The following is a 24,960-nucleotide window of genomic DNA, read 5'->3' on the forward strand; positions in this document are numbered from 1 at the left end:
AATTGTGCTGAATAGAATAACTATTTCTGTCTGTGTATCTTTTTTGTAACTTAAGGTTTTGCCTAGAGGGGTTCTCTATGTTTTTGAATCTAATTACCCTGTAAGATATCTACCATCCTGATTTTACAGGGGGGATTTCTTTATTTCTATTTACTTCTATTTTTTATTAAAAGTCTTCTTGTAAAACACTGAATGCTTTTTCATTGTTCTCAGATCCAAGGGTTTGGGTCTGTGGTCACCTATGCAAATTGGTGAGGCTTTTTATCCAAATTTCCCAGGAAAGGGGGGGTGCAAGTGTTGGGAGGATTGTTCATTGTTCTTAAGATCCAAGGGTCTGGATCTGTAGTCACCTAAGCAAATTGGTGAGGTTTTTTACCAAACCTTGTCCAGGAAGTGGGGTGCAAGGTTTTGGGAAGTATTTTGGGGGGAAGGACGCGTCCAAACAGCTCTTCCCCAGTAACCAGTATTAGTTTGGTGGTGGTAGCGGCCAGTCCAAGGATAACGGGTGTAATATTTTGTACCTTGGGGAAGTTTTGACCTAAGCTGGTAAAGATAAGCTTAGGAGGTTTTTCATGCAGGTCCCCACATCTGTCCGCTAGAGTTCAGAGTGGGGGAGGAACCTTGACAGGTGTTCTGTCCCATCTAGTGGCAGAGAGAGAGAGAGAGAGAGAGAGAGGAGTTTGCTCTACAGCCTTAGCTAACAGCCAGGTGGCTTTTAGCTCGTGCAGTAGAGGATCATGCACTAAGCTCCAGAGGTCCCAGGTTCAATCCCGATGACTGGGGTCTATCGGTGTTACACAAACACCAACCTGAGTTCTATCAGCAGTACCCTGGGCATCCCTGCTCTGTCCAGCTGTGAACTGATCTTGGGTCTTCCTAAAAATCAAGGGACCGATGGCCATAGTATTTCCAGACCTTGAAGGCCAGTCCTGGGTGACTGTGAGAGACTGACAACCGTTAGGAAAATGAAATCGGTGATAAGCTTTCAGCCCTGGTGGCCACTGTGCATTAATTATGTTGGTTTACATTTTGAAGGTTATTTGCAAAGAAGAAAGGCCTAGACACATTTTTAATGTAAAGTTAAATATAAGCTTAAATTTTCCTTTATACTTATAAACAGCCACCTCCCCTGCCCTGCCCTGCAACTCCATTAAGAGAGGCCCGTTGTCACAGGTCAGCACTGATAGCATGGCAGGCAAGCCAGCAGAGATCAAGAGTGCTAACAGAAAATGCAGCATGTCTGCATTTTTTTAAAGTGAACCTGCCAAGTTTTAATTACATACACCTGCTGGAGACATAGCATCGTTATCTAATGAATCAGACAACGGTTAAAATATCTTAGTGTGCGTGTCAGGGGTTAACTGCTTGTACTCTTTCCTCTGTCTCTTTCCCATGTGGTGCCCAGCCTCTCGGCACTTTGCCTCAACAATTTTATAGGGTGCAGGGTAGAGGAAAAGGACTGGTACCCTACTGCTGTCCCCTTCTTGTTATATCAGGAAGAACCAAAAGTTTGTGTGCAGAACTATCTCAAGACATGTTAACAATCCCAAATGCAGATGATTCACTACAAGAACTTCATGATCACTAGCACGGAAATGGTTCCACAAAGAACCCAAAATAGACCTATGGGTCAGAAAAGTGCATATGCAAGCAGAGTTATCACTGGCCTGGACGGTCAACAAAAATACCCCTATGGCAAAACTCCTTTTCTTCCTCCCATGCTTTTATTTAGGGAGGGAAGAGTGAACTCCCATCAGAACCCTTCATTTACCACATTTTTCAAATATGCCATCAGGTACATTACACATCAATTTACAGTATAATCCAACAGTCGTTAAGGCAACTGGTTACTAATCTAAAGCATATTTATGTTGTAAATATTTCTACAAGTTGGAGATTCTGCTGGATCCCCTCTGCCTGCCTTCTCCCCTGTGCACTCTAGAGAAACCGCTATCCAAGTCCCGAGTGATCGTTTCCTGGCTATGTCTGAAGGACTGGAATACATCCAGACAGACCTTCCTTGACCTTTTAACTACCTTTTATATACATACCTTTGATAATTTCCCCTTCCCGACATTCCATCACTCTTCTATCTTGGTTCTCCTCCTATCTCCCAGGCTGCTCTGTCAGTCTCTCCTCAAAGCAGAGGAGAAGAGGAAGAGGTCACCCTAAGACAGAATGTAGAGGAAAAAGAAGAGGAGGTGAAGAACACTGAGGGACTCCAATAGATGGAGATTGGAAGAACAGAAATTGCTGCCCAAGCAGATAGAGAATATGTGGCTGGAGAGACTGGAGGATAATGAAGAGAAGACAGAGCTGCAGAACCAAGAGCAGACAAGATGCCAAGGAGGAAGGAGAGATTAACAACCTAAAAGTAAAAGGAGATGGAATTCAGGCCTCCAGACCTAGTTTGGAGAAGTCCACTGGAACTTTGGTGAGAGCAGTGCACATGGGGTAGCAAGGGGAAATGGCAGACTGGGGCAGAACTAGCAGTGAATCTGCAGTGAAGAAGTTCATGTGGCTGTTGTTGACAACGTGCTAGACATGTTTATAAGTGAAGGGGACAAAAGGAGATTGTGTACAAAGAAAAAATGGTCAGCTTTTCCAAGGATACCAAGGTATATTTGTACACAGAGAAACAAAAGGTTCAGCGTGAGGAAGTAGAAAGGATAGCAGGACAAAGGAGAAGGAGCTAGGGCCAAGCAGCCAGATAGAGGAGTTGGAAGAAAAGAGGAGTTGGAAGATCTCAAGTTTGGTAACTGAGAAAAATGTAAGGAGAGGAAGTTGGAAGAGGAGCATGATAGTAGACGGGAGTAAATGGGACAGAAAAATATAATTTGAGATCCTGCCAATCTTCTCCTTTACAATGTTGGCAAGATCGTGGATATGAGAGAGATGATGTAGGGGGAAAAAGGGCTTGAGGAGGTAGCTGAAGGTGACAAACAGGTTATGGGGACTTCAGGCATTGAACTCAATGAGGGAGAAGCAGAGTTGCTTTGTGAGTGAGGGGGCAGTGATAAAAGAAGAAAACAGGCATGTAATGGAGGAAATCTACAGGGTCACATGATTCTTCTCGTGGCATTTGGTTGTACGGTAGTAGGAACAGAAAAAATAGGCAAGAGGGATTAGCCAAGGCCGGGTTTTGTGAGATGACAGTGCAGTGAGGCAATTGTGGAGTTCACAGAGGACAGGAATGGAACATGAGTAGCAGAGAACTCAGGGATGCTGATGCATTAGATTAGAAGTTACAGAGGAGGCAGGAAGAACGTTTAGGTGTTGGAGGGAATCACACAATACTGACAGAAATAGGACAGTGATCAGAAAGAGGGGAATTCTGTGATAAAAAAAGTAAGAGAAGGAGCAGTGCTGGTGGAATGAAGATGAATGAGTGGCCATTTTCATGAATGACAGCACTGATTCAGGATCAAAGGTCAGTTGAGGATGTGAGGGCCAGAATGTAGGAGGCTAAATGGTGAGAAGGAATGCTAGTGTGAAAAGTAATGTAATAGAGGATCAGTGGAAGAATCCGAGGCAAAGAAAGAGGAAGAGCGATACATCATAAATTAGAAAGGAAGCAGGAGGGAAGACATGCCAAACTGCTGCATGGAACAGAGAGGGAAGAGGAGTCGGACACAGTAGTGCTAAAAGGAGGAGGAATGAGCCTGCAGGAGAAGGTAGGAGCATCTGGCCAGAACAGCAGTAAGATTCTCTGAATTTTAGAAAGAGACAGACACTGGTACAAACCCCAGCCTATGCTAGAGAAATATTTCATCATTGTGAGAGAATTTCCTCTCACAATGGATATTGCTTCCCTCTACTCCCAAATACTACAGAACAGAAACACTCAAAACAGGATTTAAACATAGCCAATAAAAGGTGTTTGTGATAGACTGACCATATCCTGTAGCATCCTAAACAAACCTTATAGAATTAAGATTAACTTAATTCAATGAAGTTTAACCTTGCCTAATTCGAGTTAATACCTTTGGGGTAACATAGTATTAAAAAGGCAATTGTGTATATGTTATTGTGGCATTGTATGTGCCTTCTCTAGCAGGAGTGGGATGCTAATCTATTTCCACTGTTATCAGCCCTTTGAAGCCACCCTGTAGAAAGGTGCTCACATAATAGTTCAAACTGGATTCTCCAGAGACCAACTGACAAAGGAAGGATTTTTGAATAAATAACTTGGTTTTACCCTGGCTCAGGATCGTCTTCCTGATCCAGCAAATGGATAGGATACCTGATCTGGAGAGAGCTCCAATCCTTAGGAAGGATTGAAAGGCTTGGGCCTACTGAGGCCCCGTAAGACTGTGTGCTTGTTCTGAGATGAAGCTGCGGTGAACTCGTACCCACAAGGAATTCCTGTGTGTGAGAATTTGAAGGACTGCTCCTTCCAGAATCCATGTTAGGAGTGGGGTGGACCATGATAAGCTTATTAGCATGCATGTGGGTTCTTGAATTGTTTTAATCTGTTTTCTCTGTAGTGCTTTTTTACCTTAAGAAAGAGCTGTGTGGTACTTATTACTGTTGACAATCGCTCTGTTATCAATCTCTGAAGAGAAAGCAAGCAGGAGTTTTTTGAGCAGCTTGTCTCTGCTGGGAATAACACAACTGAAGGCAGGGAACTATGAAGCCTGGAAATAACCCAGTCAGAAGGGCCAGTCAAGGGTCCTAACCCAAAAAGGCAACAGCGGGGTGCTGGAAGCCTGACAGTGGGTGGTGCCCTTGCTAGACCACTGAGGGGAAATAGAAGGTGCAGTTGCCCTGAACAATGACTGTGTTAATATTTACAAAACTAAATGTCCTTAAATTGATGAAAAACTGTGCACTATACATGTGTTTATCCTATATTTGATAGCCTCTAATAACATTACCAAATTTTTAAAAGGACAGTGGTCATTAAAATGGCTCTTTCAAAATCAGTGTAGGGCACACATTTCCTGAGGGCTTTAATTAGATGACACTAGATTGCATTAAACTCACATTTTCCCAATACCCCATAAACTGCAGCTTGAGAAGCTTATGGAATTGACCAGGACCTAGATCCTGTCCTTGCTAACAGTGGTGTTTTACATGCAGTGGCTATAGCAGCAGTATGAAACTGAGCAATTGTGACTGCAATTCTATTCAGAAGAGAGCAAAATTTAAGTCCATTCTCTCCTTCAGCTTCCAGTACAACATAATAATGCTATAAATATGGGAAAGGAAAGAACCAGGACAGCAGATGAGAAATGGAGAGTCTGTATGGCACCAAATAGGTCAGACAGATGGAGCATTCCCAACACCAAAACTTAATGTTTTTTTGAACAAGAATATTTTCTGATATGTCATCAAAAAGTGTGATCTATGGAAGAGAAGGTGGTTCCCCACTACCTCTCAGAGTTCTTCCTTTCCACTTAATTAGTAAATTTAAATATTTTTAAATGTAGTAAATTTAATTAGTAAATTTAAATATTTTAAATTCTGATACTCTGTATAACATGTTCAACAAAAACAAACGTTATACAAAAAGTGCATCCCAAGGTACCTACTAACCTTCTCTTGCGCAGAGGTTATTGCGGCTAAGGTTCGGAGCCGCAACCTCTGGCTCCTGCATTGTGTTTCCTTGTTACACTGCTCTGCTCTGGTAGAAGCTGCATATAATGGACTAAAATCCTAATCTGTGAAAGCACTCTGTGCCAGCGCTTCAGAGATCACGATTTTAGTCAATTTCACTTTGCTGCTTCTAGTGCACACAGCAGAGCGGCATATCAGGGAAGAACAAATTAAAAAAAAAACCCACAATATGCAAAGAGAGAGACAGATACAAACAGAGGGTTGAGGGGAGGCAGGTAACATAATATGAAGGAAAAGGGTATAGAGCAGGGTTGTGAATTAACAGGAACCCTGGCCTATTCCCTCCCTAATAGCATAATACCTATAGCCACAATAAATCCATAGTTTTCTGAGAGTTTGAGTGACCCAGGGAATGTTTCTAATTATTTGGTTTAAAAAATAAAATCAGGAATAGGAGAGTCTTGACTACACCCTGGGTGTGCTACAGAGAATCTATTACAATTTCATGAAGAGGGTTGTTTTTTCCCCTTAACATTAAAAAATCAAAATTATACTGTCAAGGCTGGAAGAACTGAAATTTCACCTACCAACTCAGTTTTTATTTGAATGCACATTTTACTGTCCCACAGACAAGAGACTGGTGTAACATAAAGAAAAGTGCCCTGGAGGATCAATCACTCAGCAGTTGTTGTTTTTTTAATTCAAGGCATAATGGTCTCTATTTAAGAAAAACACCAAACCAATCTGGACCAGCAGTAACTGCCCAGGAATTGCAATAGCTCAGATTTCACTGCATATTAACTATGAGCACCTGTGTGCTGCAGGCCTCATTAATGGGGCAAAGATGGATTTTTCCAATCACCAGGAGAGCAGTATGATTGTAACTAGTAACTAGACTGTAAATAATTTTTAAAAAGGTACATTTGGCTTATTGACTATGACAAAGTCTATGTACCAGAGTGATATATTCTAAACTTTGGACCTCAAAAGGGTTATCTCTGCTGCCAAAAATCTACTTTAAGTCCCCTTACAGGCTAAGAATATCCTTACATAGGATTAGTATTATATACTGGTAATACTCTTAGAAATGAAAGCTGATTGAACTTTGTCCCTTGGGAGAGTTTAGACAGGACATCAGCAGTCCAGTGGACTGCTAACCTAGAACACTTTGGCAGCCAAGGTCATGATTCCGCCATTGGCCAGCAGACTAACAGTAGTGACGCAACTTAATCTCATGGATAGGAGTCAGGAGACACAGGCTTTGTTACCAGTCTCTACTACTAGCTGTAGGAAACAAAAGTTACGGGAGAGATGAAGTTAAAAATGGAACCAAAGCTAAAATAAATAAAAATACTTTTCACAGACTCCCTTGGGAACTGAAAGGTGGGCCTGATAACAATGGGAGTGAGAAATTAAAAGAATGTGAGGGGGAGAAACTGTACAGAAAAAATGGAGCCAGATTTCCACTGCCATTTATCCCGGACAGAGTGTTCACTCTCAGCCCTTGGGGACAAGTGGGGGGGCCGGGGAAGGAGGCGCAGGAGCGGCCCCAGGACCTAAATGTATCAGAATTAGTCCTTCCATGCTCTCCCACACTTTCTGGAGTGGGAAAAAAGGAGGGGAAGCAACTTCCTGCAGCCCTGAAAGAGCTGCAGCTTGCTTACTTCCTTGTGCTGTTCAAGTTGCACTGGCTGGCAAATTGGGACAGAAGGAAGGGAGAAAGAGGGAAAAGGTAGACAAGGCCTTGAATCTCACCTTTGCTATCCTCTAGTTCACAAAGACAGCATCCAGAGAGCATGGAGCTACACTCTTCACCGGCCCAGAGGATATGGGTCTTAGCCAAGCAGTGTGGTGGAATGGGCCTTACTCCCCCTCTGTGAGGAAGTAAGACAAGGGCACAATTTAGCTTTAAAACAACTACACAAGGTCATACTGGAACTCAGTATCCAGGTCAGGCATGGAACCCATGTCTTACTAGTGCCGTGCTTCAGCCACTAGACTGCTGACTAGTACCTGTGGGTTTATCCTGCTTTGGGACACTATAGGAATAGCATGTCAGGAGCATTTATGGGAGTCGTATTGTCATAAGGTCCCTGTTAGGTCTTTCCCTCCTCTAACCCAACATGGGAACAGTTCCCTCATTCACCAGTCTGATGAGAATAGCTCAATGTATCCCATGAGCCTAAAACCCACATTCTCATGTAAGACAGTTTCAGGTTCTCAAACTCACATTCTGAGGCAATTTAGACCTGTTCTCTGGTCATTCCCCTAAAACTGGGAAGCCTTCAACATCCTAATACTGGGTCAGGAAAGGTGAAGAAGAAGCAGAGAAATTTGATCCATCCTAGACTCAGAGCTCTGGGCCCTAGCAAAACACTAACTGAGAAAAAAAGGAAGCTTGTTTATCAGTACTGACTGGTTTCCACTCTCCTTCTCCAAGATCTTTTCCTAGCCCTCAGTGACACAGTGGCCTATCATTATTGTTACCTTTGCAGCAAAAGCCTTGGGATGAAGAAGTACAAACAAGGCCCAAAGCTGCTGGATTCAGGCCTGATCAGTCACTATTTATAACTTTCCACTACAGTATTATATATATAAAACAAGAGTTGCTACATTGAACCAGGTTTAGCTTCTATTTACAGAGCCCTTTTTATTAGGAGCATACTGCTCTTCAAGTACCTTAACAACTGTCACCTAGATGCTCATTTTCTCTGTACTTGGCCTAGCACTTCTGAACATGTTAAAAATCACACATAAAAGTTATAGTACCCTAACAATCAGGAAACAAGAGTCACTTAAAGGTTTGAATTCAAGCACTAATGGATTTCCTCCTAAGTTAGGAAACATTTATATATTGCTGATTTACTGCAGGTGCGGTAACTGAATTTGTACTTATACACACCAGCTGCAAGCAAATCAAGAAAAAAAGCTTCACAAAGATACAGAGGACTTGATGTAATTTGGGCTGAGACAGAATTTCCACACACAAGTGAACAAAACAAATGGGAATTTATAATTTTCTCTGTCACAGCTCATAACTTTTAAAGGTTAGAATTTCACAGCCACACTGGAATGGAATTTTATGTGTTTACATGGAGTGGAAATAAGGTATCCCTGCAAATAGTTTATAGAACCTTTTCAGGCATCAAAATAACCCAAATGTAACTCTTTTGCAAAGAGTATTGACCAATTGTGTCATCTAATAGGCAACTCCCCAACAAGCTTTTATTTTATTTTGATTTATTTACTTACTTACTTATCTTGGGAGAGATCAATGCTTTTCACTTTCTCTTTCCTCCACGGAGACTATTCTTAAGCAACAGATATTTTTCCCTTTTAAAAACCCCAATACGTTTTGTTTTTGTACAATTTCACTTCTGCAAGAGATCAACAACTGAGTCAGGCACATTCTAAAACAAGACGCCACAGTGACTTTAGCCAGGAAATATGAGGTGGCAGAGATCCAACATGGCTGGTGCTCGAGGTGAAAGAAAAGGGTGGGAATGGATTCACAGGAGAGGAATAACAGAAAGGATGTACAATCCCCTACTACATGTCTGATTGAGGGGCCCCCTCTACAGAGGAACGCAGAGGGAATGAATTGATAATTCAATCTTTTGGCTGTATTCAAAGGCTGCCAAAAAAGTGTTAATTGTCATATTCACTTCTGTGATGTGGTCATGCCAACAACTCATTTCCTATACCACAAGTCACAAGAAACAGTTGACAGATGGCAAGGACTTCAGGTCTCCACTGACCTAGGCTGGTTTTGACAAGTGACCTGGAAGTGATGCATTCAATCTCTTATTTTCACTTCCCCTATGACATGCTTTGCTAACATTAGAGTCTCTTCTTCTTTAGGCTAGATCTGCCTCACTTGTTGTGCTTTTTATGCAAAGCCTGTGAGCAAACAGGAGTGAACTGTTTCTTGGCTTGTGTGACTAAAAGAATGACACAGCACATTCACTTTTTAGCATACATCTTCCCACGTGACTACAATGAATAAGACCAGAGCTCAAATCTCAGGCTTGGTCTTTGGCTCCTAACGCCATACCACAGCAGTGTGGGAAGAACTAAAGATTCCTGCCAGTGCAGCTGCTATTCCTGCAGTATTTCTGAGGAAAGGGAGACGCGCTTCTGCCCAGTGCTTTGAGAGTGATATCATCATCTGAGCAAGCCAAGAACAGTGGGAACACATGAGAAACTAAAAACGAACACTCCTCCTGACAAAGTAAATAGTCATGCACAGCCTTTACAGACAAAGTGCCTTGCCCTGAATTGTTCACAATCTACAGGGCCACAGGAGTTTGAGCAAGGTTTAAAGATATAAAGAAAAAATGACCCAGTGGTTTTGGTGCTAGCCCGGACTTGGGAAATATGGGTTCAAACCTTGCTCTGCCACAGGCTTCTCGAGTGATCTTGAGCAAGTCACTTAAGGGCATGCCTACCTTTTGATATGGGGTGTAATTCCCAGCTACAGAAGACATATTCATGGGGGTGAGAAGGGCTAGCCACCCCAAGGACGTGTTTAGGGTCTTTAATGTAGATGTACTTTGGGTGGCTAGCCACTCGCACTGCCACGGCTACACTATTTTTTGAAAACTAGCACGTGTGTCTCCTCAAACTGGGAATTACACTCTAGCTCAAAGTGTAAACCTACCTACAGGCCTGGTTCACACTAAAAATCCAGCTACGTTACGAGAGGGATGTGAAAAATCCTCACCCCTGAGTGACGTAGTTAAGCTGACCTAACCCCTGGTGTAGACAATGATAGGTCGACAGAAGAATGCTTCTGTTGGCCTAGCTACTGCCTGTCAGGAAGGTGAATTAACCACAGTGATGGGAGAACCCCTCTCATTGCTGTAGTGAGTGTCTACACGGAAGAGCTCCAATGGTGCAGCTGCAGAGTTTCAAGTGTAGAAAAGCCCTAAGTTTCTCTGGTTCAGATCCACAAAGGAATTTAGGTGCTGCAATGCTGAGCATTGCAACAGCTAACTTTTTGGCACCTAGCAAATCACAGGAGTCTGCTGAGATCCACGAAGTCTGAGTTAGGTGCCTACGCTTCCTCTACAATGCATGGAGAGAGAATGGGATTAAAAAAAAAAAAGCCACCACACATGGTTACCTAAGCTAGCCAATAGGAGAGGCCAGTGAGACCAGTGTGTCTTAAACCCCGTTCATGGAAACGGGCACCTAAGGCCAGGCTGCAGGGAGGTGCTTATCTCTGGTTAATGATTCACAACCGGGAACCCCACTCTTGGTGTCAGGCAATTTACATGCCTATGTGATTTCTTGTAAGAATAAGTTAGGCGCTTGCTCACGCCACACAAAGCGGGGTGGGAGGAGTAGAGCGGCTCATTGGAGCAGGAGGGCAGGACCCTGGATCTGCCTCCTCCCAGGTGTGGGCCTGAACCACCAGACTAGAGTCAATTCTCTCTCTCTGGCCCACTCAGTCGTTTAAATTATTTATTCAGAGCAGAACAGGAGAGAGCCATACATCAGAATATCTGAAAGCCCAGTAGTCACAGCGCTCTTCTGAGAGGTTGGCGACCCCTGTTCAAATCCTTTCTTCCACATCAGGCTTTTTTTTTTGGGGGGGGGGGGGGACACAACACGTTCTATGGTCTGTGTTATACAGGAGGCCAGACTAAATAATCACAATGGTCCCTTCGGGCCCTGGAATCTATGAATGATCTGCCTAGTACAATGCCATCTTTCTCTTTTTTCTGAGACTCAGGCACAGCTTCTCCTTCACTTTTTTACAGTTGGGTATGATTCCTGATGATCTGAGGAAACCTCTCTCGTGGTTCCTTGTATTTTGGAGGCGCAAGTACCTCTATCTCAACCTCTCTGTCACACTGCAGAAGTCACTCCTCCCTGGGTTTACACTGTGCTTTTGTGCCTCCCAATTTCCACTGCTAGTTCATGGTCACCAATTCTGTATTTGATCAGTGTCTGCCATAATTCTGCACACTTCACTGTGGTGAGATATCTGCTAGTGCGACAGTTCTGTGCATGGATCTGGAGCATTAAATTCATTTTGGAAAACTGAGAACAAAGAACATGTACCTGAAAAGCAGGCTGGTGCTGAAACCAATTGGAAAGAGGGATTAACTCTCATCTTTTCTGACACTGCATTATTATCATATCAATTTTACAGATGGGAAATAAGGATGCTCGGCCCCTATGGAAAACAAAGCCACTCATTTAATGGTCTAGCTTTAGATACCCATGTTCGGAAAAACCCAAGGCCACAGAGGAAGTTGTTCTCACCCAGACTGAATTAAGGCATTGGGAATTCATGAGTACCCTTCTCTATTCAACACAATCCAGCTGCTTAAGGCTAGGTTATGCCTCTCTATTTACACTATTGCCAAGCTGATCAGTGATGTATGGGCTCTAACTGGTAGCTGGCTAGAGGTTGGCAGATGCAGTTGCAGAAACTCTATGATCTCAGAAAACAGACAAAGTTTTAAAAAGCAGGCATCAATAAAAATGCACAGAAATGCTCCTAGGGCCGCAAGAGGTCTATCTGACCATATTATGAATAACAACCTTCTGTAAAGTGCTCATGCAGCACAAAGCTGTAGCAGGCATGGTTACTAACATAGGAAAATGTTGGCTTAATACTGCTTGGACACTCTATATCTCCAAAGCATTTTACAAATATTAACCAATCATCTCCCTTTTATAGCTGGGGAAACACAGGTACAGAAAGATTAAGTGACTTGTCAAAGCAGTTGGGGACAATGAATGGCAGAACCTGCCAAAGAAACAAATATCACCTGACTCCTAATCTGATGCTAATTCCTCAGACGACCTGGGGTGAAATCCTGTCCCCACTGAGGTCAATGGCAAAACTGTCATTGCCCTCAGTGGGACCAGGATTTCACCCACAGTCTCCCCAACACACTTTACAGTAAACAACGAGAGCTGCAATTGGGTGGCACATCTTCAGAAAGCTCAGAAACTGTTATTTTTAACCCTTTGCATGATCTGTAGTAACATCTCTCCTAGGTCTAATACATTACCCATCTGTATAGATCTCCATTTTCTGTCACTGTTTGTTCTGTTTTCTCTTTTAGTAACTGACACTCTGTACTTCGGGGGAACACCCAGCATCACCACGTTCATACTTGTAAAATGATTGCGTGGTATCCAATGCAACGTTTGTCATGTCGGGTGTCTTTGGAAGCCTCATGATGCACTGAGCATTGTTGTTATAGTAATGTTATAGGTTATAATTTCATGTATTTAGTTATGAGACTGAAAATGTATCCTCTTGGCTTAAAATAAGCCCAGTCAAAAACTCTCCAAGAGCAGAGAGGCAGTTCACACCACATCAGGGCATGTATGGGACAAACCCAGCCCAGCCTCACAAGAACAAAGGATGCTCGCCTAGGCAGCAACAAAAGGATCTGTTGGACTTCCTTTGGCCAGTTTGAGACTGCAATGAGGCAATACTCACCTGACTCTGAAGGGCGGGGGGCAAACCCAAGAGGGAAGAAAAAACATGATAAAAGGGAGAGACTTTGCCATGCTCTCTCTCTCTTCCACCTACACCTACAGGCATCACACCAAGCGACTGAAGCGCTGATCAAAGGGGAGAGCCTGGCTGAAGAGCAACCAGCCAGCCTGTGATGAGAAGCATCTAAGTTTGTAAGGGCACTGAAAGTGTTAAGATCAGCTTAGAATGCGTTTTGTTTTTATTTCATTTGACCAAATCTAACTTGTTATGTTTTGACTTATAATCACTTAAATTCTATCTTTGTAGTTAATACATCTGTTTATTCTACCTGAAGCAGTACATGTGGTTTAAAGCATGTCAGAGACCCCCCCTTGGGATACATACCAATTTCTTTGTTAAACTGACAAACTTATATAAGCTTGCAGTGTCCAGTGAGCATAACTGGACACTGCAAGATGGAGGTTCCTAGGGTTGTGTCTGGGACCAGACATATTGGTTAGTGTCATTCAGTTGCACAATCCAAAAAGCAGCTTGCATGCCAGAGGCTGTGCGTGAACAGCCCAGGAGTGGGGGTTCTCACAGCAGAGCAGGGTAAGGCTGGCTCCCAGAGTCAAGGGTTGGAGTGACCTAGCAGATCACCAGTCCAGATAACACCAGAGGGGAACGTCACAGTAACCATAATATATCTGTTTCACTCACCCTTTCCCAACCCTTTTCTAAGCTTCCCTCCGTCCCTGAGTCTTTGATATATTCCCATCCTTTCCTGATCTGAAGACTGGTAAGCACAGCAGGTGAAGAGTGTTAGCTCTGCTTCTGCTGCTAATTGGGCTCACAGGCTCATTCAGACAGTGCTGGCAAATGACATACTAAGTTAATCAGAAACTTGGATTCATAAGAGAATGTTCACATTTATGGAGGGTGAGCAGAGATTTGCATGTGAGCCTTTAAAATGAAGCACTTCCCAAAATGAAAATGGCTGCCTCTAATTATCCTAGGTACTTCTACAGCTCCTATGAATGTATTATCTGAGCACATCACAATCTTTAATGAGAGGATAAATACAAATACCCTTTTGAGATAGGAAAGTCCTATTATTCCCACTTAACAGATGGGGAACTAAGGCCCAGAGGCCCAGCTCCACTAAGGCACTCAGGCTCCTAAAGGTATATCTACACTGCAGTTAGACACCCACAGCTGGCCTGTGCTAGCTGACTTGGGCTCGCGGGGCTCAGGCTCAGAGGCTGTTTAATTGTGGTGTAGATGTTTGGGCTTGGGCTGGAGCTTGGACTCTGCGAGACTTGATCCTGGGTTCCAGACCGAGCCTGAACCGCTACACTGCAATTAAACAGCCCCTTAGACTAAACTCCAAGAATCCGAGTCATCTATCACAGGCCAGTCACAGTGTAGACATATCCTAACTCTGAATTGTAGACTCCATTACAATCCACCAAACTCCCGCCTAACCCTGTAGGTGCCTAAACTCACTCAGCTCCTAAGTTTTCAGACAAAAAATTCCCTAGGTGCTTAAGTTACTGCTTCTGGGCATATGCTCTGCTGCCTCCCTCTAGGCATCCAGATGTCTATCTCTTGAAGCCCCAGAGCGATCCACGAACCGGGGGAAGACAGGTGTTCGCCTGTCCATCATAGCTACCTCCAACAAATACCTGAGTGGTCTGTCACTTTTTCTCTCCACTACAATGCTTACAGAGCTTGTCATGCTGTAAAAGTATCACTGAATTGAATTTTCTCTAGTTTAGTAGATGGCGTCAGCATATTATATATGGATCATAGTCCATTTTTTTTTTGGTCAGGCGAGACGCATCTCCGATTTCAAAGACATAACCAGGTGGTTAATGTTCCTTGTTTAGTTAAAGAGTTCCAAAAAATTCCCTTTTACTCTCCTTAACATCTCTAATATATCTAGTTTCATTGATTGCAATGTTTTCTCTAGTTATTTAATGTAGCTCATGTTACTAAAGAACAGCCCCAACTACAGTGATTCTTTGGAAAACTGGCTGCACAGTTCTGTCACTCAGTTAATTGATTTAACTAACTACTTCTACATTCATATTCTATGACATATAAAAGGTTTCAGGCTGGGTTTTGGAGAACCTGCTTTCTCTCTGTAAACTAAAGCAACCACAAGAATCCAATGTTTACACTAGGATAAAATGCCTGGAGTCAAGAGGAATACAAGAGGTACAGTATTCTCTCATAAAGGCAAATTCAAGACTTTGGTTTAAAAGCATAAAAAATCCCTCTGTGTTGCTCATTATGTTTGCTAAGTGGTCTTTAAAAAAATAACAGTTCTGGGGCCTGCCTATACTGTGGGTATTTGTACAGATATAGCTATACTGATGCAGAGACACAGTGTAAATGCACTCTCAGTGTAGCCAGTGAAGTGAATCCACACTGAAGGTTTGCTTATGTATCATTACGCTGGTGGAGCTACACTGATGGAAATATCCACAGAACACACGTATCCTTAGCTGGTTCAAAATATTGGACCATCACCTTTATGGTGAGTAACACACTGGTTACCACTCCTGATAGTTACGAAAGTTCCTAGTGTGGGTGGGTTAATGACAATTTACAGGTTTTTCCATTGGCCTGGGAAAGTAACAACTCATCTATGAAGAATCATTTGGATGAAACTCTCATATTCTCCTACTCCCGTTGTTTTGGCCTAGAAAGTACAAAGATGAGTTAATAAGGGAGACAGTGAACAGCAGTGAGGTGTTGTCTTCCAATTTTAACTGGTTATTCAAAAGCCATGATTTTTTTTTAAACAAGATAAGCAGTGAAGTTTTATTAATGATGAATTAAGGCATGTTTGTGAAGGATCATAGCTCACATGACTGTAAGGAGGATTAGTTTGTAAAAAGCTTTGAATGTGTAAAGTGCTATATTATTTGACAATCCAAGGTGTAAATAATATATGAATATTTCTCCTCCTCCAGAGGAAAGAAAAAGTTAGGGTATTACAAACAAACTATGCATATAAATAAGCAATAAAAGCCATTAAGTCAAAAGTACACTGACTATACAGAGAATTATGTCTGAGCCGCCTCTCTCCTTTCACAGCTTGCAATGTTACAAAATTTGAGTTTTGTGCTCTTCATTCAACATGTGAAACAATGGCATGGGCTTTAAACACAAGTGACAGAATAGGAAAAATGAACCATGAAGTCTAGATACAGTCTTTAATGGGAAAAAAACCTCAATTACAATATATTCCGAACGATGAATTCAGTTCATATGTTCATCGACACGTCTCAGAACCCACTTTACAGCTTTCTTTGATGACCACTAGCACAATGAGCACCTAACATTTGACTTTTCACATATGCTTCAAAACAACAAAAATAAGAGAAAACTGTCTATAGAAAGAGTTGGTCTGAGTTCACCCACTAAAGATCCTCCCTTGGTTGTCCAAGAAAAGAAAAATAAATTTGTTCTGAGAAATGTAAAAAAAGTGGAAAATCTGATGTGAAACTACTCAGATTAAAAACAGGCAATTTTATTTTATGCCTCTATGAAGCTCTCCAATTCCACTCAGTGTAATTACAGATGCCTCACTACTTACAAATCACCTCACACACTGCATAAAGGAATATAATTTTTGGCTACCCAAATTACAAGAGACCATAATGCACAAAGGCAATAAACACAGGTCTGCCAGCAATCAGATAACACTTATCGTAAACAATGTCTTTTCCTATTTATTATATTTGAAACGGGTTCAGCTAGTAAGTCTTAAAAGATTTGGTTATTCTTATTTTTTTGTGGTGTTTCCAGCAGTTGGCTGAGGCAAGATAAAGTGTTTAACCAGAAGAGATTCAGAAATAGGGCCAATTTTGCATTAAACACATAATATAAATGGCTGCGCACTAACACAGAGCTTTGAAGAGAGACATTTTCAGCTTGTGGAATTCCCTGTCTGACTCCCCAAAACCTCTACAGGTTTACAACCTCTAACACCCATTGCTTCCTCTTTTTGCCAGTTTTTCTTGATTACTAAATACCATAGCATCCATATCCTCCCTAGTGCACAGCATGAACAGATGGGTTGCACTGATACCAATGTTTGTCACAGGTCATTGCTCAGAGCTGGTTTCAGATTTTGCCACCAGTTATAACAAAGACTGTGGACAGAACTGTGGAGCATGCCAAGGCAGAAGTGGTTGACTTTAATGAGTTGCTAGGCCAACATCACTTCCAACCTCATGCCCAGAAAGGACAGACAAGTTCTCACACAGTATGCTGCAAAAGAATTCACAGAATGTGCTACGGACCATAGGATGTGCCCTTAGAGGTCAGTGCTACATGAGAGTCAGCGTGGTGCCAACGTGGACACAGGGCATTGCAGGAACTCGAGTGTTAATTTGCAGCGTGGCCACTCTAGCTTATGCTAGGGTAATACAAGAGAAATGACTTGAGTGTGGATCACTCAGGTTAACTGAAGTGAAGATGCATCCAGAGTGCACCTTAGAGACTGGGAGGGGAGAAGCAGTCAAGTACTCTTCAGAGACAGAAACCACATAGCAACAGATCCATGACCCTTGTCCAACTCCTGCCCTCCTACTCTAGGATCTCCTGTGGATCAGGGCTCCATGGCACTCCAGAAGGCGAATAATCTCTGAACATGCTCTGCAAATCCATAACAGTTCTACAGTAAAAAAAACCCCAAAACCCAATAAAACCAAAAACAAAACCAAAAAAACCCCTTCTCCTCAATCAGAGAGAGTCAAGAGTGCCTTCTCAGTGGCCCATGGTTAGTCCCCATGAAATTAGTGACAGTTTTACTATTAACATCAGTGGCCTAAGATTTAGTCATAATGAAGTTGCAGCAGACCTGATATGGATATATATATCAGGAGGTCTGCAGATATATATATATAAAACAATTTGGTAAAGTGATATTTTTCTACCTACAGTTCTTTGATTTTAAATATATTTAGCAGTTATATTTTTTTCAGAAAAAAAGGAAAAGTGGGAGACCATACTGTAGATTGGCTAAAAAAAAAGAAGGTTAATGGAATGTTAAGATTCAGAATTTAAATTCACTTATTAGGAAACACAAAACTGTAATTCCCATAACAACTGTAATGAACCCTTTGCGCATATGCAGAATTTTATACTGCTTTATATGGTGAGAAATTTATGCCTTCATATACATGCATTATGACAGAATTACAGTTACATTGGGAACCATAACTTTGAATTCCCTGCCTTTTGTACATTAAATTCACAACCGTAATATTGCATTAACAGTTTTTTACATTGAATTCCCCTGGTTTAAAATAAAGGAGGAAAGACAGCAAGTGATCAGACACTGAAATAACTGCACTTGAGTTCTGCTGTATTTCTATGTGCAATTTTACTAACATTGTTTATTTATCTGATTCTTACACTTACCTTTATCTTTAGGAATACATATTGAAATAAACAGATCTTTATTTGTATGGAACATGCTCAGACCCAGCAGAACATATAATTGGAGCACATTACAAATTTAGAAAGAGAGAGAGAATGAGTCAATAAACCAATGGTTAGCGCACCCACCTGGGAAGTGGGAGACCCAGTTTCCATTCCCCTGCTTCCCCCTATCATTTAGCAGTTCTTCTATTTTGTGCTTAAACAAGGTCCCATAGACAGCTGAGGAACCATGCTAACTATTACCACATTGATACACTGTTTTTCCAGCAGGGTTCTAGCACTGTTTCCTCACTAAACTGGATGGAGATATTATTGGCTGAGAGCCACATTAGAACAGGATTATAAAGTTGCGCTACAGGCTATCTCTGGTCCCACCTAGGATACTGAATGCTACAGTATAGGACGACCCAATTTACAACATGAGAGTTCCCGACACGTTTAAACATCCCAGTCCAACTCGTATTTCACTGCTACGTTTTAAACTATCATACTGTAACAAGGTCTTGCAACATGGTCGCTTTCTATTGCTTAGACCTAAGTGGGGTATTCTTAGTATGGTTTGGCTAGTACACTTTAAATATCCACGTCAGAATTGATCAGGCAAACCATACTCAAATCCTGTTAGCAACACCTATGTTTAAACTACTTTCATTAATAGAAAAAGGAAGATATATATTGTGTAAGTATTTTTATAATGCTTTTTTTGTTGCTCTGTTATGAAAGCCCTTCTTTAAGGCAGCTATTAGATGCTTACAGCTACATTAACAGTAACTAAACACGATTAGAATTTAGTAAAGCTAAGGAAACAATCCCGCTAAACAAAAATCTACAAAATAAAAACAAAATGTGCTAAAACAAAACCAAACCTCTAGTCTGATCTGCTCTCCATGCCACACATCCAAATAGAATCAGCAGTCCCCAAGCAGGACAGAATTCCTTGAAGTGCAAAGACAGACCATTACTATATATTCAAACCAGAGACTTCAGCTACAATGGTCCACACACTAACATATCAGAAGAAAGACTCCAAAGTTCAGTTCTGTGGCAGTTTAGCTGAGTAAATAAATGGTGACACTTATGGAAGCATTTTCCCCCCAGTCTGTTTAGGCTTATACAATTGTAGGTCACAATATTTAACCTACCCAACAATGGAAGTCTAGACATTAATACAGTGTCCATCACTGCACTGTCTGGTTTTGTATAGCACTATATACAAATGTTAACTAAAATAATCATTGAGTGTAATCTGTGCACAGAATTGTTCAGCTAAAGTTGCAACTACAAACAATAACTGTATCCGTAGATGAACTTGCCAATATGATATTATGGCTTCAACTTTCCTGTCCAAAATTAGAATAAATGCATTAAGGTCAGTTTTTATCTGTTCAATGTAAGGCTTTCTGCCTTTCTTTAAGCACAGTTTTATCTGTAATTATAGTTTCCACAAGCTGAGATGTTTTCCTTATGCCCAACAATCCACAGTGACATTTAAAGTGATAAATACACGGTCACATGTGGTGCTCTGTCTAATATGACAGTTTTTTCTTAACCCAGAATAGGAGTCAGAGACAGAGAGAGAAAAATTGCCTCCCATCACATTGTTACACTGTGCACAGTTTATGGCTGGCATGCATCCAGTTTGTGGTTGTGATAAGAAATGTGTAATCCTATTATGCAGGGAAGAGTCACAATGTACAAATAGATCTCGGAAATGGGTACCTCTTCTGTAAGATTACTGCTTTTCACCATAATAGTTCTGCAAGTAGGTCTAGACAGTAATGCTTTGCTATTCTCCCCGCTGTTAGGTGACAGCCAGCTGTCAGAATAATTCACATGAGCTGGTATTTTTGCAGCAGACAAAATGCAGTACAGTTACTTACAAGTGCAATGTTAATTAAAACAGTAACTACAAGCCATAGTAGAGTAGTATGAGAAGAGTGTGTTGTGCTGCATAAAAGACAACCAGGTTTGGGAATGAGATGTCTGGCAGTTTTACCATGTTGCAATGTGAGATCATCAGATCTCACAAGCTAGGCAGGGTTGAGCTGGGTTAGTTCTTTAAAAACTGAAGAGCTTAATTGCGCACGTAGGTGCTACAGGAGTTCCTCCTGGTAGCTCTCTGGATTGCATTCTTCCCCTTGAGGCAATGCTGAACCAGTTTCCTAGCTGGGGGTTAAGGAGCCATTGAAAGCACAGTCTTTGCACAGCAGATGTAAAACCAAGGTTCTGTAAGGATATCCCTTGGCACATCTGTAAGTTTAGGGGTGCCACACCTGATTTTGTGGGGTAAATTAAGAACTCTGGATAATTCCATTCTGTTTAACAATTTTTTCTCCTTTTTCCTACCTTCCTGAAACAAATGGATGTATAGCATCACGGTGGTTCTGACTCAAGAAACCACTTACACACATCCTTAACTTTATGCACATGCTTAACTCCTATTGACTCTGTGTAGCCAAGTGCACTCCTGGAAGAGGATGCATTCCTGATTCAGGGTCTATGTGCCGATAAATTGCTGCATTCCATGCCACAGGAGACTGTACTTTAATTGTGAGTGATATGATTTGGGAGAATCTGTGTACAGCTTATGAATTCTGGTCGATACTGTGGACTCTCTGTATCTGTGTCAGACTGCAAACTCCATTTTGAAGGTGGATCTGGTTTGCCTTTTCTGCTGTCTTTTGTCTCCACATTAAGCTAAAACCCACTGGAGGTTAAGGAGAAATGTCTACACCTAGCACAGGGCTAACAATGGAGAGTTGTTAATTTTTGACAATTGTCCATTCAAATGGGACGCCCTTAGGCAAAGAGACGGCTGCCACAAGCGATTCTCAAGTCTGGACTCCAGAGGGGACATAAAACAAATAAGGGCTCACCTGACAAGGCTGATGAGAGGGTCACCTGACAAAGGGGACAGGAGGTTGTAAAGGAGCAGCTCTCTCACTTGCCATTCTGGAGACAGAGAACAGAAGGCACTGACTGCAGGGGTCTGAGATGAGAGTGCACAGACACATGCATGGACACACTTTACCCAGAGAGACACACCTGCATGCGCTCTAACTCATGCCATGACTTGGAGGAGGAGAAGTGAAGAGCTTCAGAAACCTTTGTAAAGCCTGTCTATGTATTATGTACTACACCTACCATGTACGCCTGAAGAGGTGACCTGTACACCCAGAGTGCCCACAGGGTTCGAGCTCTGGAAGAAGGTGTGCTTAAGCTCTAGGCAACTTTGGGGAAGTCAGCAGTAGTTTCAGGTGGAATGCCAGGTCTCAGTCTTCATAAAGAGGTGCTAGAGAGGATCTGCACCCTGAGAATGTGTCTAGAAACCCAAAACCGGAGGCAGCTCCTGGACTCTGCCCAGATTCAGTAAGTTTAAAACACATGTGGCCTACTGAGGAGGGTCCCAAACACAGCAGCCTGGTGAATGTCCAGCTGAAGCAGCTCTCCTACAGGTGTGACACCTGTAATTTAGTGGGGAGTGACATGACATCACCATCAATGGAATGTTGAGAGCCTTAGACAGTTGACAGAGAATCCTTTAAGTTCCTCAGATGAAAGGAACTAAAAAGGGCAAAATATCAAAGCCACCAATGCTCAGACAAGGGTCACAGATGTGTCAGATTGGAGTGAAAGACAGCAAATGAGGGCAAATGCTTTTATGAGGATACTTTCTTCTAGCCCATCTCTAGGAGAAGAATTCACAGGTAGGAGGTTTGATATTTCAGGGGTGGTATGGGAATTAGAGGAAAGGAATAAAAAGGGATACCTTACGCAGTTCTGGAATGAACAGGATCTGTAATTTAAAAATAATCAATGTATGTGCCTACACGCACACACACAGAGCTAGATTACGACCTACTTAAATCAATGGGAGAAACTGCGCATGTAATCAGAATTTAACCTACTAAGTGGCTAAATTAACAGGTAATTTTTAGTTTAAGGATTATTATTTTATTTAGAAAGTCGAATTTTGGGCTTACATAGTTCCTTTAACCCAGGATACGGAACAATACAGATAGGAGAAACTTTATTTTACTTTATTTAAAGTAAAAAATGTTAGATTGGTACTAAATAAAGCAACAAAAGACAGGAAATGGAACAACAGTGGGCTGTTCATTTGGAATCCACTGTATTACAAACAATTTAGAGTAAAGGTGAGGAGTACACATATATCACAACTGTGTTACCAAACAGTTTCCCCACATTTCATGTTCTTAGTTTAAAAAAAGAAATATCCCCTTTACAAAAACAATCTCAATCTTTTCAGAGGAGAGCACATCATCTTATCGACGGAGGGTCTATTGCAGATTTAGGAAAGAAGAGCAGGTCGGTGGGATGGCATGTATACACTTTGTTTTATAAGGTTTTAGTTGCAACAATGGAGGTAACAAGGAAGGAACGCTACAAAACTATTATTTATCACAGGTGCATATAATAAAAAACATAAGCATGGCCATACTGGGTGAAACTAATGGTCCATCTAGCCCAGAATCCTGTCTTCCAACCGTGGCTCTTCCATACCCCTAATCATTTTTGTTTCTGTAAGGAACTGCAGAAGACTCTGTGACAGCTTAGCTAGGGAAGAACGCTTTCTCGTGCAGACGGTTACTATCGGTCAGTGTCGGACATGAGGAACCGGTCGAAACCTATCCTCAACCAGCCTTGACTGCCTCGTGTGGCCCCTTGCCAGTAAAGAAGCACAACCCCTTATTAAATATACTTGAGCTGTTTATGCTAAGTGTTTATTAATGCCTGCTATCCGCCCCTTCATTGGACTCCGTCGCAGGCATTGCTCCGGTGCGCTGGGCTCTCCGCCTCTGTGACAGCAATGCTTGGAGTCCCCGTTGCGGGTGTGTCACTTACCTTCAATAAAGCCAGTAATTTGCTCCTTTGCCGCATTTGAGCCTTGCTTTTTCGGAGCACCCGTGCCAGGCCTCCCGGGCCTAGAACAGAACAGTTGCCCTTCTTTGTATTTTTTCCAATTCTATTTTTTTTTTGAGATGGGGTGACCAGACCTGCATGCACTATTCAAGGTGTGGACGTACCATGGATTTATATAGTGGCATTATGATATTTACTGTCTTATCTACCCCTTTCCCAATGGTTCTTAATGTTGTTAGCTTTTTTGACTGCCACAGTATGCTGAGTAGATGTTTTCAGAGAACCATCCATAATGACTCCAAAATCTCTTTATTGAGCTGTAACAACCAATTTAGAACCCATTATTTTGCATGTATAGTTGGGATTATTATTTCCAACGTCATTACTTTACACTTACCAACATTGAATTTCATCTTCCATTTTGTTGTCCAGTCAAGTGAGATCCCTCTGTAATTCTTTGCAGTCAGCTTTGCACTTAAATATCTTGAATAATTTTGTACCATCTGCAAACTTTGCCACCTCACTATTCACCCCCTTTATCCAGATAAATTATGAATATGTTGAACAGCACAGGTCCCAGTACAGATCATCGGGGAACCCTGCTATTTACCTCTTTCCATTGTGAAAACTGACCATTTATTCCCACCCTTTGTTTTCTATCTTTTAAATGAGCTACTGATTCATACGAGCACCTTCCCTCTTATCCAATGACTCCTTAATTTGCTTAAGAGCCTTTGCTGTGCTACCTTGCCAAAGGCTTTCCAAAAGTCCAAGTTCAGTATATCAACTGGATCACTCTTGTCCACATGATTATTGACACCCTCAAAAGAATTCTAACAGATTAGTGAGGCAAGATTTCCCATTACAAAAGCCATATTGACTCTTCCCCAACATATCATGCTCATCTTTGTGTCTGATAATTCTGTATTTTATTATCGTTCCAACCAATTTTCCTGGTACTGAAGTTAGGCTTATCAGCCAGCACCACCTCTTCAGCCTTAAAAAAAAATAATTCAGCATTAAACTAGCTATTCTCCAGTCATTTGGTACAGAGGCTGATTTAAACGATAGATTACATAAAACAGTTAGTAGTTCTGCAGTTTCATATTTGAGTTCTTTTAGAACTCTTTTCCTGGAGACTAATAACTGTTGAATTCATCAATTTTTTCCAAAACCTCCTCTATTGACAGCTCAATCTGGGACCGCTCCTCAGATCTGTCACCTAAAAAGAAAGCTCAGCTGTGGGAATCTACTCTACGTCTTCTGTAGTGAAGGCTGATGCAAATAATTCATTTGGATTCTCTGCAAAGACCTCGTCTTCCTTGAGTGCTTCTTTAGCACCTCTACCATCCAGCGACCCCACTGATTATTGGCCAAACTTCTTGCTTTTGGTGTGCTTAAAAAAATGCTGTTAGTTTTTGTGTCTTTTGCTAGTTATTCTTCAGATTCTTTTTTGGCTTTTTACTCTTACACTTGTTTATGCTGCTTTCTATTTTCCTCACTAGTATTTGATTTCAAATATTTAAAGGATGCCTTTTTGCCTCTAACCACCTCTGTTATTTTACTGTTTAACCATGGTGAAATTATTTTAGTCCTCTTACTTTTTTTTT

The 24,960-nt window shown here is 41.7% G+C and overlaps 1 protein-coding gene across 5 annotated transcripts in view; it reads right to left on the reverse strand.

The window, feature by feature from the left end:
- Positions 1-24,960, reverse strand: part of KLHL29 (kelch like family member 29) — a 605,712-nt gene that overhangs the window by 469,723 nt on the left and 111,029 nt on the right. Inside the window, exons 3-4 of one of the 5 annotated variants that reach the window (XM_084623311.1) lie at positions 7,315-7,433; positions 2,052-2,168 (exon numbers count right to left, since the gene is read on the reverse strand). The exons of 3 other annotated variants lie outside the window; for them this stretch is intronic. The gene's annotated coding sequence lies outside the window, so the exon portion shown is untranslated. The remainder of the gene's footprint in view (positions 1-2,051; positions 2,169-7,314; positions 7,434-24,960) is intronic. One more of the 5 variants, XM_084623314.1, reaches the window with a different exon arrangement.

The sequence above is a fragment of the Lepidochelys olivacea genome (assembly GCF_965140295.1).
Source record: "Lepidochelys olivacea isolate rLepOli2 genome assembly, chromosome: 3".
NCBI classification, from domain to species: Eukaryota; Metazoa; Chordata; order Testudines; family Cheloniidae; genus Lepidochelys; species Lepidochelys olivacea.